The sequence below is a fragment of the Lissotriton vulgaris genome, chromosome 2_1 (assembly GCF_964263255.1).
Source record: "Lissotriton vulgaris chromosome 2_1, aLisVul1.2, whole genome shotgun sequence".
Taxonomy (NCBI): domain Eukaryota; kingdom Metazoa; phylum Chordata; class Amphibia; order Caudata; family Salamandridae; genus Lissotriton; species Lissotriton vulgaris.
The window spans coordinates 417608106-417621796 of record NC_141687.1 but is presented as its reverse complement, the minus strand read 5'-3'; the positions used below and the strand labels follow the sequence as shown (position 1 = coordinate 417621796).

General features: G+C 45.1%; 1 protein-coding gene across 1 annotated transcript in view; it reads left to right on the top strand.

Moving 5' to 3' along the window:
- Window positions 1-13691, top strand: part of PARD3B (par-3 family cell polarity regulator beta) — a 1965377-nt gene that overhangs the window by 118264 nt on the left and 1833422 nt on the right. The window lies entirely within an intron of this gene.

The window sequence follows — 13691 nt, the reverse complement described above, 5'->3', positions numbered from 1 at the left end:
GTGTATTGATGGTTATATAGAACCGTTTTTTTTCTTAAAATTTGTATCAACTTCGTTGTATATGTGTATGCATTTTATTTGTTGTCTTTTATGAAGAAACCTTCGAAATAAAGACGTTAAAAACTGAAGTCTATGATTCATCATCTTCTTCACTGGATTAAATGATTCACTTTTTTATAATCATTGAGATTCCTGATTTTCCAATACTATCCAGCATCCTCATTGTGATTTTTATTTATCAATCTGTGCTTTTTTCACTGAAGATATGCTACAGGAACTAATGTTATTTCATGAAGCCCAAAACAACAAGGGGGCTATACAGATTTTTTTTTTGAAACCGTGCCATAATAAATTAATATTTTGGTGAGACTTTAGCTGAGGGCCACCATCCCTCTCATAATGTTTTTTTCTCTGGAAGCCCTGTGCCTCACTGGTTGCGTCGTGTATTCTGTTACACGTGTGAGCAACGAAAATAAGTTCTGCAAAGCTACAGGTTGCACACCGTTTTTAGGGGCAACACTAGTGAAATTTTCAAGAAATGTTTGCAGTTATGCAGACTAATACAAATATGGTAATACATCTTAACCTGAAACTTTAGATTTCATGAGAAAATAAAGAAGTGTCGTTAATTGGTGACCAGTTTCTTTATGAATTTACCAAAGTCAATTACATATACATATAAGAGGCCATTTCCAAATGCCAACTTGTCATAACCTGGTCGTTTCTTCAGCAAGGCTCTGAGGAGCCTCACATTAGTTTGTGCACTATTCTCCAATTTAAGGCAGCAGGGTGGCTCAGGAAGTAAATTGCTGGCCTCTGATATTAAATGGCCAGCAATTTACGTGGTTGATTCGTGGTGTCAAGACAAACCCAGCCACCGTCCTTCCGAGGTACCTTGGGTAATAATAACAGGCTTTGTTTGCAGTGCTTAGAAGGCATGTAAAATAAAAGTTTGATTATTGTATGCCCAGCTCAGCAGACTATTTAACAATAGACATGCTTGCCCTAAAGGATAAATCTCTCTATAAATACCAGCATCCCTCTCCAGTACGTGTGGTCACCATGTCGTTGTCATGACCACGTTCCACAATCTGTTCTGACAAGCAGTGTGTAATCACAGACTCTCAATGAGGCTGAATGGTTGCTACTAGGTCCAGCTGGGCTTGTCGTGGAGCGAAATCTTTATTTTGGGCTATGGCACTGTTTTGACACAAAGCAAACTATATTTGCTATTTTGATGCACATCTAGTGGATGCTTGCGCCAGGCTCTATGCAATCTGCCCCTAGTTGGTTTGAAATGAAATGAAAAAGATTTTTTAGGCGCAGAATTTGCCGGAAGGTGTCGAGGCACTGGACTTAGTCTTGGAAGGTAAAGAAGAAGAAGAAAAAGATTGATCCCACTATCTAACATTACTGAGTAAAAAGTCAAGGTTTTAGGGCCTTATGAAATGGAATAGGAGATTGGAGACTTGAAGTGGAGGGAGGGAGCGAATTCCACTGCTTGGATGCGGCCACTGAAAACGCTCTACCTCCCCATCTCAGTTGTATGGTTTAACACCATAAGCACTCTTTTTCATATGTATGTAGAAGGCAGGTGATTTGTTGGAACATATTTTTCAATCCACCTAAAACGCAGTACTAGGATTTCAAATCCCACATGTTGAGCTATACACAACACTACATATTTTAGTATTTTGCAGGTTAGCAGAGTTTTTCTGTGAATTGACTTAGGCATGACTGTAAAATCTTTTAGCTGTACATTAGAAGTATTACTATTATTTTGCATTATTAAAAAAATACCAAGGTGGCTCAATCAGATGTTTTGCTCATTAGCACGTGGCATGTGCCTCGATCTTCTGAAGCTATTAGGTTCAAAGGTTCACACAGAAAATAGTAAATCAAAACCACAGGAGAGAGCAATTGTGCCAAAAAAGGGCGGAGTCCTATCTGAAAATATTTCATTTTTAGAACGGTGACACCATTACATAGAGCATATTTGCGAGAAAAAGTGCAAGAAAGTACTTGTATATATTACAGAGCTAAAGAAACATTCACAGCAGATTAACCCAAGGCTTATCTAGGTTCTTGTCTAAGCCAATTTTGCAGGTGCTATATAACTCCCTCCACTGACTTTGATCTTAAAATAGAGTCACTCTGACTATCCTTTCTTATACATGATAATCATGAAATTAAATCTTTCACTTGCACTCGCTGTGGACAGACATGTGTAGGACACTCAACCTCTTTCACGGCGCTGTTGTTGGCACAGGATCATTTTATAGAATGGTAATCCTTGTCAACAAAAACACAAAGCCAGACTTAATCGGCTTGTCATTATTACCCCATTATTTGTCAAGTCAGACATACCTGGCTTGACAGCACGGCTGTCTGTATGACCTTTTGGTACTAATTCTTTATAATTTATGTAGAGCATACTTTGGCTCCACCCCATGAGTATTTCCCTCACACTTCATACTATTGGCTGTTTGATGTTTCATCCCACATTCCTAGTGTTTCCACTGGAATGCAGGAGGGATTATTTTCAATTTGAATAGAATGCTCAACTATCACTTTGTTTGTTACATTCATGTATCTTCTATATGCATTTATCTACATGCATATAATCGTTTATTGCTGCTTTTTTCTCAGCATTGGCAATGCCGGTAGTGTTGGTTTTAGTGTGATAAACAGCATTTGTGCATGAAGCACTTTCAAACAACATTTGTGAATGCATGTGTTTATATGTGGCAGCACTTTAAAGCCAGACCTATCGGCTTTGCCATTTTTCTTGGGGGGAGTGGGGAGTTTTATATAGCGCAAACTCGACCCAAAGGTATCAGAAACCTTTACATGAGCACCAGTTGCGTTACAGATGGACACATTAATTTTTGTTAGGCACGGGGAGATTAAGTGATTAGCCCAGAATCACAGGATGTTGAGCATCCCTGCCGAGGCTCGAACCCGGTTCCCCAACTCCAAAGTCGACAGCTGTAGCCATTAGACCACATCTCCACCTGAATATAATGTCATATTACACACACTTGTGGATAATGTCCACAATCCAGTTTAGTTCATAATACCTATGGGCTATAGACCTTCATCCTTTTCTAATTCCTCCCATATAGCCCTGCTTAGACTTAGATTTTTCCATGCGAGCAATTTTTTGAAGTAATTAAACACATTTGACTTCCATGCCTGCGTTTTCTAAAATTACCCTTCTTGTAACACTAATATTCACTGCTTCTAATTGGTTTGAAATGTGTGAAGGGGAAGCTGCTTTGATGTGAATTTCTTTTTCTAAGAGCTGTCATGTGCACAGTGGTTATTAGATGAGGCCTGAACACAACACCCTCTAATATTGACATTGATGGCGGTTAATATATTAGCAAATTTTACATGAGCTTTTTGAAGTTGTGTAGTCTGTGAAAATAGACTGCTATCCTCTGTGCTCGGCTTTGTGTGAGTGTATGAATCAAGCTTGCAGTCCTAGCACTTGGTTATAGTTGTTACTTAATCGAATAAAGCACGATTTGATATGCCCCACTTTCCCTCGTTTCCAACGGGGATACGGTTGCTATGTAGAAGAACGTCTGAGTGAAAGTTCATATTTCCATGTTTTTGTAAAGTAGATCATATATGCTACATTATTATTAGTAGCAGTATGTGTTGATATAATTATTTCTAGATTAGATACTTATTAGCATTATATTTATAAGTATTGTGATTAGCCATAGAGTAATTGATATCAATAATATTAATATCATCCCCTCATAAATTCACAGGAGACAAATTAAAAAAAAAAAAAGAGGGCCTTTGATTTAAAAGTTAAAGGCTCCAAGGTAAGATGGTGTAGTGAATTGACAATTAGTAAAATTGAAAAAAGACTATTGTAGTGCATGAGTGAAAAGTACGTTTTGGAACTTTTAGTAGCTTGCCCCAAGCTTCAGTTTTTTTTGCTCATTCTCTGGAATTGGAGTACAATTTTTTAGAACCGCATCATCTCTTCAGGAGTATTGAAATATGATTCTCTTTCTGTCTTTGGTTACTTCTTTACTGCATGGTGGACCAGTAGACTTCCATTTACTGCCACCTTCATATGTGACGTAGTAATAAACTGCATTTTTTGTAATTTATATATTTATAAAGTTTTATATAGCGCGAACAAGGTCCCGAGGGATATGAGTGCTTTACAATAAGATAGGCGGAAGGACAAAAGTGCAAAATCAACATCATATAGGAGTAAAAAACTGGCATGATCGCAGATTCAGGGACAGTTGCGCAAAAAAAATAGCAATAACAAATGATAGTACAGTGGAAGTAAGAACAATGTCTTCGAGCAGGTGAGCCTAGTCCAATTAGGGTAAGAATGTATTCATAAAGAATTTTTTGGCATCCAATTTGAACGCTGTTGTTGAAGAGATTCGGCGTACTTCCGGTGGAAGAGAGTTCCATATCTTTGGGGGCTGCACCGGAGAAGGCTATGTGACAAGTTCTCTTTTTCCTAAGGAGGAGTGGTTTCAAGAGGAAAGTATTGGCGCTTCTTGAGGCTCTTACACCACAAGAAAGCTCAAGTTTTTGCACAAGGTACCTGCCAGAACGGCGATCTTTAACTGAATATGTGCTTCATAAGGCAACCATTTGAGAGATTTTAGGACTGGGGATATGTGCTAGTTTCGCTTGGAGCCTGTAACCAGTCTAGCCGCTGTATTCAGTGATGCTCGTAATGCAGCCAGGGAGAATTTGGGAACGCCACAGAGGGTCGCACTGCCGTAGTCAAGCCTAGGCAGGACTAGCGCTTGCACCACCTGCTTGAAATAGTTTTGTGGAAGGAAAGGTTTGATATTTCTGAGTGTCCTCATCTAGTGGTTTGCCCCCTTACACACCTTACTGATGTGATGTTTCATATTCAGGTGCTTATCCAAGGTGCCTCCGAGCGATTTGGCTGAGTCTATGATGAGAGGAGTGCAGTTGAAGGCAGTGAGGTGATTTAAACCAGAGGTCAAGCTTGGGGGTGTGGTTCGGAGGGGAGATGACCAGGAATTCAGTTTTGGAGGAGTTGAGCAGGAGATGGTTCTCAGTTAATCAGTTTTGAGTAGATGTTGGGGTTGTATTGAGTAAGATGATGTTTTCCGGGGAAGAGATCTTCAAATTGTTACGTATCGCCTGCATACTGGGAAGAGAGTGTTTGTGGAAATAAAGAGTTAGCTAATGGTTCCAAGAACAGGTTGAAGAGGATCGGAGATAGGGCGTATCCTTGGGGAACCCCCATGAGAACTGGAGAGGGCTGGGAGAGCGAGTGGTTTGCCTTGACCCTTTCAGATCTGTGGTGGAGGAAGGACGAGAACCATTGTAGCACCTGACCAGAAAAACACAATCCTAATTTTCAGAATGGCAAGGAGGTTGTCATGATTAACTGTGCTGAATGCGGAGGAAAGGTCAAGGAGGATCAATAGACAGGATTCGTTTTGGTCAAGCATTTTTAACAAGTCATCCATAACGTGAGTGAGAGCCGACTCTGTGCTGTGCCCCTTCCGAAAGCCTGATTGATGCTGGTCAAGGAGTTGGAAATTCTCTATGTGAGCACAGGGTTGAGATTGTACACATTTTTCCATGAGTTTCACTAGGGTGGGGATGTTGGAGATAGCACGGAAGTTATTAAGATCTGCTTTGTCTGCGTTATTTTTTTTTTAGTATAGGTGATACCTGAGCGGCTTTTAGGCAGTCTGGGATGGCGCCTTGTTAAAGCGAAGCATTTACAATCCTTGTCCAGGTGGGGCTGGGTACATTTTGATTTCTTTGAAGATGGCCGGGGGTAACAGGTCACTGAAGTGGTTGGATGGGTTGATATTCTGAAGGATCTTGTAGATGTCTTTTTCACTAAGTGGGGTAAAGGTGCACCATGACGCATTGTTCTTGGTGATCAGGCTGGTATTTCCTTAGAGGTCATGGGGTGATGTGTCCCTGGAGGAAGACAATAGAGCCTTCTTAAAGGCGAGTTCAATGGAGATGAGTCTTGCTTTCTCCGTGAAGAAAGCAGCAAGTTCGTCGCAAGAGGGAGGGCTGCCACCAGGTTCAGAGTGGTTAGGACCTACTACTGATTGCTGTTTGACCAATTCGAAGAGTTTCTTGGGGCGGTTTGCTGCTTGGTCCAGTTGGTGTCTGAAGTAGTCAGCCTTAGCGCTCTTAATTTGTTTGTTGTAGAGGCTCCTAGCCTCTTTAAGGAGTTTTACTTGAACTGAAGAGGTATTGGATTACAATGAACGTTTGAGTGCTCTAAGGTTGCGGCGTTCCATGTTTAAGTTGTCCTTATACCAGGGTTTGGATATTTTTATTGAGGCACTTTTTGTTGGTTTGGAGCAATGTCATCCATGATGTTGGAGATGGTCGAATTGTAGGAGTCGGTGAGTGACTGCACCTCAACCAAGTCGGCTTGGGAGGCAAGGGCCAATTTGCAGTGGGCCGCTATTTCATCGGAGTTTATAGATCTGAGGTCCCTTTTCCCTATCTTTAATTTTATTGGTTGTGCCATCCTCATCGGCATCTCCCTGTTGATATAAAAGAGGATGCAGTGGTGGTCAGACCAGTTACATGAAGTAATGGAATCCAAGGTGATGGTCTGCTCATTCGAGATAATGAGGTCTAAAGTTTCTCCTTTAATATGAGTAGATTGGTCAAAGTGCTGAGTCAGATCTTGATCATTCAAGAATGAGTTAAGGCAGGATACTGCGAGGTCATTGGGGTTAGACCAGTGAAGGTTGAAATCACTGAGGAAGATTTTGGCCATGGTTGAATCGACGTTAGCAGAGATGATTTCCATTAGTTGCTCGATCAAGGGGAGCTTGTTTCGCGGGGGGTGGTAGAAGGAGTGAAGTTTACAGATCGGTAGGTTCTTGCTTGAGATGCTGAGACAAAGGTATTCACAGGAGGAAGGAGTAGAGGTCTCTAATTGAGAGATCGAGAGTGTGTTTCTGTGAATATAAGCTAGGCCACCACCCAACTTCCAGGTTCTGTCCAGCCTAATTATGTTGTGAGTGGGAGGAACTAGGAGGTATAAGATAGGAGTGGAAGAGTGGTTTAGCCAAGTTTTGGTGAGGATGATAATGTCTAAGACCTTGTGTTGGATGAGGTGGCAAATATTGGAGGCATGTTTACTTGCTGATCTGCAATTAAGTAATACGCATTTAAGTTGTAACGGATTAGGGGAGGAAGGCAATCTGGGTGACGGTCACGTGTGAGGTTCTCAATGTTACTGCCTCTAAGATTGCGAGGAGGTTCTCTGTACAGGTTTGAATGAATGGATTGTATTTGTCTCAGCCTCAGCGAGATCATGTTAGGGTTGGACCAGGTCCAGGTAGGGTAAGAGTTGTAAGGGTCCTGGAGATCAATGGACGTCGGATGGGTCATGTAAAGTCAGGCGCTAGGCCCGCATGCTGGTTAAATGAATGCGACACAGGCACAGTGAGGTACAGGGTGGAACTGGCCCAAGCACGTGCGCTCGGCCACTTTTATTACATCAGCGTCACCTGACCAGTGACGTCTGTGGTGGGTGGGTGCACAGTGTAAAGCAACACTAGAGCAACTAGACTGGGTCCAGCAGGACACTACAACCATCCCAAAATTTAATGAAAGGAAAACGAACGTCCAACCTGCAAGAAAACAAAATAACAAAAATGTACAGCCCCAACAGAGTTTTTTCAGGCGATCGGCTGGGAGATGTTAAAGTTCTGGTCCACAAGGTCAGTCAAATGAGATTCACCTTAGCAGTGTAGTTCAGATCGTCCTGGTCTCACTGCGTTGGCTTTTATGTACAGTGTTCAACACTCGGGGTATCTGGAGCATAGTAGGAGTGACCCTTGAGGGGTCTTGCAGGTGTTCCGAGTCCGGTGGATTACAACGCTTGTTGGTTGTTGGAGATGACTGCGGCACAAGAGGTCTTTCCTTGGATTCGCTGATCTTGATGCTTTCACACCTCCTGCCGGCCAAGTACCTTCCGACTTGCCTTTCTTGCCTGACTCCTCTCTCACTGGAGCCTCGAAGACTGGCCTCTCCTGCATGGACTCTTCTCTCACTGGAGTCTCTGGGAAGACCCTCTTGCTGGGTGTGATGGGACCGTCTGCGCTCTTCCCATGCTTTGCTAGCTGCGGAGGGTTACGTCACCGCTCCTAGGACCTTCTCTTGGGCATGCCATCATACGTGCTGATGATGGCGCTCTGGTTGCTGTGAGACGTCGCTGCCTTATTCTGGCACCTTGGTGCTCTGTTGTGTGGCGTTGGCGTGTCGCTGTGCAGCGTCACTCTGGCTGTTTAGTGACCTCGCGTCACCCTATCACTGACTGTGCGTGGAGTTCTGGCGCTCCTGTCACATTCTGGCGCAGTGCTGTGCGGTCCTGGTGTGTGGGTGTGGAGTTCTTGCACTCCTGGCACGTCCCAGCGCCCTCATTCGTTAGTGTCTCTGTGTGTTCAAAGGTCTGTGATTCCATGCGTCACGGTGCCGTGACCATTGTGGTTACAGTCCTCGGCTTGCGTTGCTGCAGGCTTGCTTTAGGATGCACCCTTCAATTGGTTTGCCGAAGCTTATTCTTTCCAGTGCTGTAATTGTGGTGGCCAGTAGGTGGCAGTGCTGCTTCCTTTTTTTTTTTTTTAGGCCTGCCTTCCTTGTCCATGGCAGTTTCTCCTCTGTTGCTGCTTCCTTGCCTTTATCCCTCATGGACGGGGCCCTTTTCACGGATGCCTGCTGCTCTGGATGCATAGGTGCCTCTCCTCGAGGCACGGGCATACAGGCACCACCAGGGACGGCTCTTGACTGCCGGTGAGCCCCATTCGCTTCTGCCACAATGCTCATTGTCTCTCCTGTGCTCTACCCACCCGCGGCAGCTTCCTTGTCCTCACGCTGCGGGGGGGGGATCAGAGTTGCCGCTGAGGGATTTACCTTCTTCCCTTGGGTTGTGCAGGACACTCGCCCCGGAGGCTGCTCTCTCCAGCCCCTGCGCCGACTGTGTTTTACTGTGATGAGCCACTTTTGTTTTCTGCCTCCTTCGGGCGGCTGCCAGCTGCCTCCTCCGCGCTATCCCTGCCCGCAGCAGCTTCTCAGCTCACGCGCTGCTCGGGAGGGGGTATGTGGGCATCTGCATTGGGGCTCCTGTGTTTGCGCGTCGCACTGTCCTCTACCCTTTCTCTACCCCACTCGTGGCAGCCTCTCCTAGTGCACGCGCTGCGCGGTTGGGGGCAGCAGCTACAGTCGGGGACTCCCGGCATTGTTCAGGGGCAATATGATTGGCACGGTAATGTGGTTGTGGTGTTCACTGTGCGATTCGACAGCGGATCTCCACATGCTGCGGGCCTCACCTTGCTGCCGCTTTGCTTCCGTGGCCGTTCCTAACGCTCTCTTGCTGCCCCCATTGCGGGCGGGTCGGGCGCTCTCTTTGAAGATTATTCACCCCGCCGCCGCAGTTTCACAGCTCTCATGCTGCGCGGTGGGGGAGATCAGTGCAGGCTCAGACCGGGTGCAGCGAGGTAGGCTCTCGCTGGCCTGGGCGTTCTTTGGGGCACTTGCAGGCAGCCTCCATAACCTCCGTTCCTGCAACAGCGGGTGGGCTCTGCTTTATTGTACTATCATAAGGGGGGTTGCTTCAGGCTTGCGCAGGCCCCCCAGGCATTTCTCAGCGCCAAGGCTCACCTCCGGCCTACGGGCCTGCTCAACCACGCAGGTGGGCTCCGCATTGGTCACTCCATGATGGGGGCACTCTGATGCGGCCGTTGCGGGTGGGCTCCGCATGGCTCGCTTTCATGTGATGTCTTTGTTGCGGCCGACGCGGGTGGGCACCGCTCGGCTCACTCTTCACCCCACGTGGGGGCAGTTCAGGCTTGGTGGCGGCCGATGCGGATGGGCTCCGCTCGGCCGTCAGTTTTCACTCCACGCAGGGGCCGGCTCACGCTGGGCTTATAAGGTGCGGGGTGGGCTCCCGGTCACCTTCTTATCTCCAGGCAGGCCCGGGGCTCGGCACATGACCCGCAGGCCTCTTGGCGGCCGGCGCAGATCTTGGGAGGGTGTCCTTGAGGCAGGCAGCTCCCTCCACTTTTCACGATGTTTTTCAGTCAGCTGTGGCACACGTGGGCACAGCTACCCTCGTCGCCAGTGTAAAGTCGGGCGCTAGGCCCGCATGCTGGTTAAATGACAGACACAGTGAGGTACAGGGTGGAACTGGCCCCAAGCACGTGCGCTCGGTCACTTTTATTACATCAGCGTCACCTGACAAGTGACGTCTGTGGTGGGTGGGTGCACAGTGTAAAGCAACACTAGAGCAACTAGACTGTGTCCAGCAGGACACTACAGGTCACACATCTTCTGGGCCGGTAGGGATCATTAGGTAAGGGAATTGATTTCCGGATGGAGGTGGCTAAAGGCTGATCCCTGCAATCACTAATGCTTGTGGAAGCGCGGGGCAAATTCGTGAATGTGAGGAGAGAGCTGGTCCTGGGGGAAAAAATCATTATAGAAGGCTTTCAGGTCATGTAGCTCAGAGATGAGAATATGCAACTGGAGAGATATGGCGCTGCCAAGTCACGGTGTTGGACTGGAGGGGGTATAGGAAAGCGAGTGGGGAAGGGAGTCTTGGTGTAGGACAGTAGGGCTCGCAGAGGTGGTGAATGGTTCCTGGGGAAGAAGTTGATCACTTGTAACTAGTGGGTTCCGTGTCCTTTTAATAGTGAGGTTGGAGCATTAGCAAGGGGTGTGTGATTGATGAGCTGACGGTTAGATACAGTCCAAACCGGGATGAGTGGGGTTGAACGAGTATGATCGGTGGTGGGAGTTTGTCCGGATTCCAGCCTAGTATGAGTTGTAGGGAGAAAGCTGAGGGACGAGGGATCAAGCAATGTAGGTAGTGTCAGTCGGTCAAACTGGGGTCTCTCCGGTCGAGGAACAGATAGGATCAGTTTGGCTGGATATGCGCCTAGTAAGCCAGAGGAGTCTCTCATCCTCTGAGTCGAGGGTCTAGCTGGTTGGGGCAAGTCAACAGGGGACAAATCCACTCTGTGAAGATCTAGTGGCGAGGAGTGGTTTATATGTAGAGAGGGCCTTCCTGGTTGGGGCACATCGATAGGGGACAAGGCAGCTCTTTGATGGTCTAGTGGCTAGGAGTGGATTAGATGGAGTGAGGACCTTCCCAAAGAGGAGGGGGCAGACTCTACAGGTCCTGAGAGATGGTAGAGAGAGTGTGGGTGTCAATGGATTTCGCTGAAGCTGCATGTTTGCATAACAGGAAGTTAGTGGTTAACTTAACTGGATTGATGTAGGAAGCTTGGATTAGGAATATACCATTGTTATATAGGATGATGGTGGTATTGGCACTGAGTGTGGATGAGGGTGCTGTTGTGAGCTTGAGACCGTGGGGTGTTTCCTAGTACCTGCTATTCAGAACATAAAATGGAAGACTTTTTGCCTGCATGCTCTTTGCCTGGTGTAGAAAATAAGATCATTGACTCTAGTACCCTTGTTAGTACAATGTGATATAGATTAATATTTGGAGTAGATGAATAGACCTTTCTTCTTAGTCTGTCCTTGTCACTGTTATTGATTTCTGTGGCTAAGCTCTCTCTTCAGCAAGTCTCACGGAGGTTCATATCCAAAGGTCTCAGATATGGTGATTGAAAAGAATAAAACAATGGAGCCTCTTGAAAATCTAGAAATGGATAAACCAAACATCTGTGATGACATTAAGCTGATAGCGCACTAATATATGAATTTCTCATTTCATTCATAACCTCTATTAAACAGATGTACAAATCAAAAAGGTAAAAATAAGAATATTTTCTGAAAATGCTGGGAATATATTACCAGATGGTGGGACACACATGTGGTGGTGTACGACTGGGATCAAATAGAGGATGTAGTGTGCTGGTTCTTGCAACATTAGCCAACTAGCGAGCTTGCCAGACCTCCTCGGCACAATCTCGATTTACGAGCGCTCCAATAAAGCCACCAATGGCATTAGGTGCTGGCAAGACTTGGAATGCAGTTTGGAGTGCATCCCCAAAAGGTCTAGTATGACATGAACTGACTTCATGACATGCCACTTGACTTGTAGTATGTCCCAAGGGTATGTTAGTTATAATACATTGGATCCTGCAATCTCCCTATAAAAGTCAGAAAAAAAAGTCAGCTTGTAATTTCGTCTCTAGTCACTTGTAATGAATAAAGTAGCTACTCAACTGTAATAAGATTACATTTCATTTCTGACATCATCATTTCTGCTTCTAGAACCAGCAACCAAGGTGAAACACAGAGCATAGATACAGATGTAATTTAAATGACAAAAACAAAACCTGGCTTTTCCTTCCTCTGATGTATTTTTCTAACTGAACACTGATCAGCAGAAAGGAGACTTTACTGACAGCATTTTTGTTGCATACTAGAGGCAACACACCACAGATTGTGGAAAGTGTGACCATGTAGTATATGGAATAAAGTACCACTGCTGTGCATAAGAACATTGCAAGTCAGCTCAGAGTTCCATCTCCTTATAAAAGAGGTCTGCCTTCGTCCTTGTTCCTCTACACAATCACTGAACTCCGACTTGCAATATCTTTATTATGTATGGAAGAGGATATTTAATCCTATAAAAAAATGGGAAGTGGGGGCTTCATGTGGCTTTGGAAATAAAACTGGAAGCTGTGGTTGGCATCCCCTCTTACTACTACTGATGCATGCATTAGAAATGGCTATTGAAAGTTATACTTCGTTCAGTGAACTCTATAAAAACAAAATACTGTTCTGAAAACTTGGCTCTTACGTTCTTCACACGACATTAGAAAAAAGAGATTTGCCTTACTGCCTCAAACGATGATCTGTCAAGATACGCTCTTTGCGTATCTGTTTTCAGGATCATCTGTGTAAAGTTATATGATGATCATTGCTTTCTTTCGCCCTTATGTGTGAAGACCGGATGAGGGCTACTTATCGTTAGCTTTGCTTCTATAACTCTGTATCATTTAGTAAATGGGGACCTTAATATCATTGTGAATGATAGATACTTCCATTTTTTTAGAGGATTCTATTCTCTTTACGCTTTAATGATTTCCTCATCATTTCTTCCCACTTCCATTGCTAGGTACCAATTTGGGCTCCCGCTGTGCTGACAGCAGGACAAATTGTCGCGACCAGGTACTTTAGATGCGTGCATGGATTGTTGCGCCTACCCACATTCCTGCCATTGCCTTTTTAAAATATGACTCTGCTTTATGTGCCTTGAAATAGATGTCCTATAATTTCAAGCAGGCGCACACTGTGTAGTTAGGAAGCAGTAGAGCAAGATGAAGCCACCAGGTAATTAAAGTACCTTCTAAACTATCAATAGATTTAATTGGGACTTTCTATAGCTATTATGATTGGTGTGACTTTGTAGAGAGACATAGAGGTGTGTATTATTCTTTGTAACATCTCGATATGTCTGCGCTGTTGCTGTTTTATTGAGGTTCCTGTGCATGGTGTAAACTAGGGATGTCCAACGAAGGTCAGGGATGGACAGAACCATACCTCTGTTTCAAGATATTCACATCCAACAAATTTAGAAACAATGCACATAAATAGAATTTTTTTACATAGTCTGTGGCTATCCTGAAAATCAGACCCAGTGTGCACGGACCCTGGTTTGGGCATACCCGTCCCACTTAGGGTGGCACAATAAGCTTATG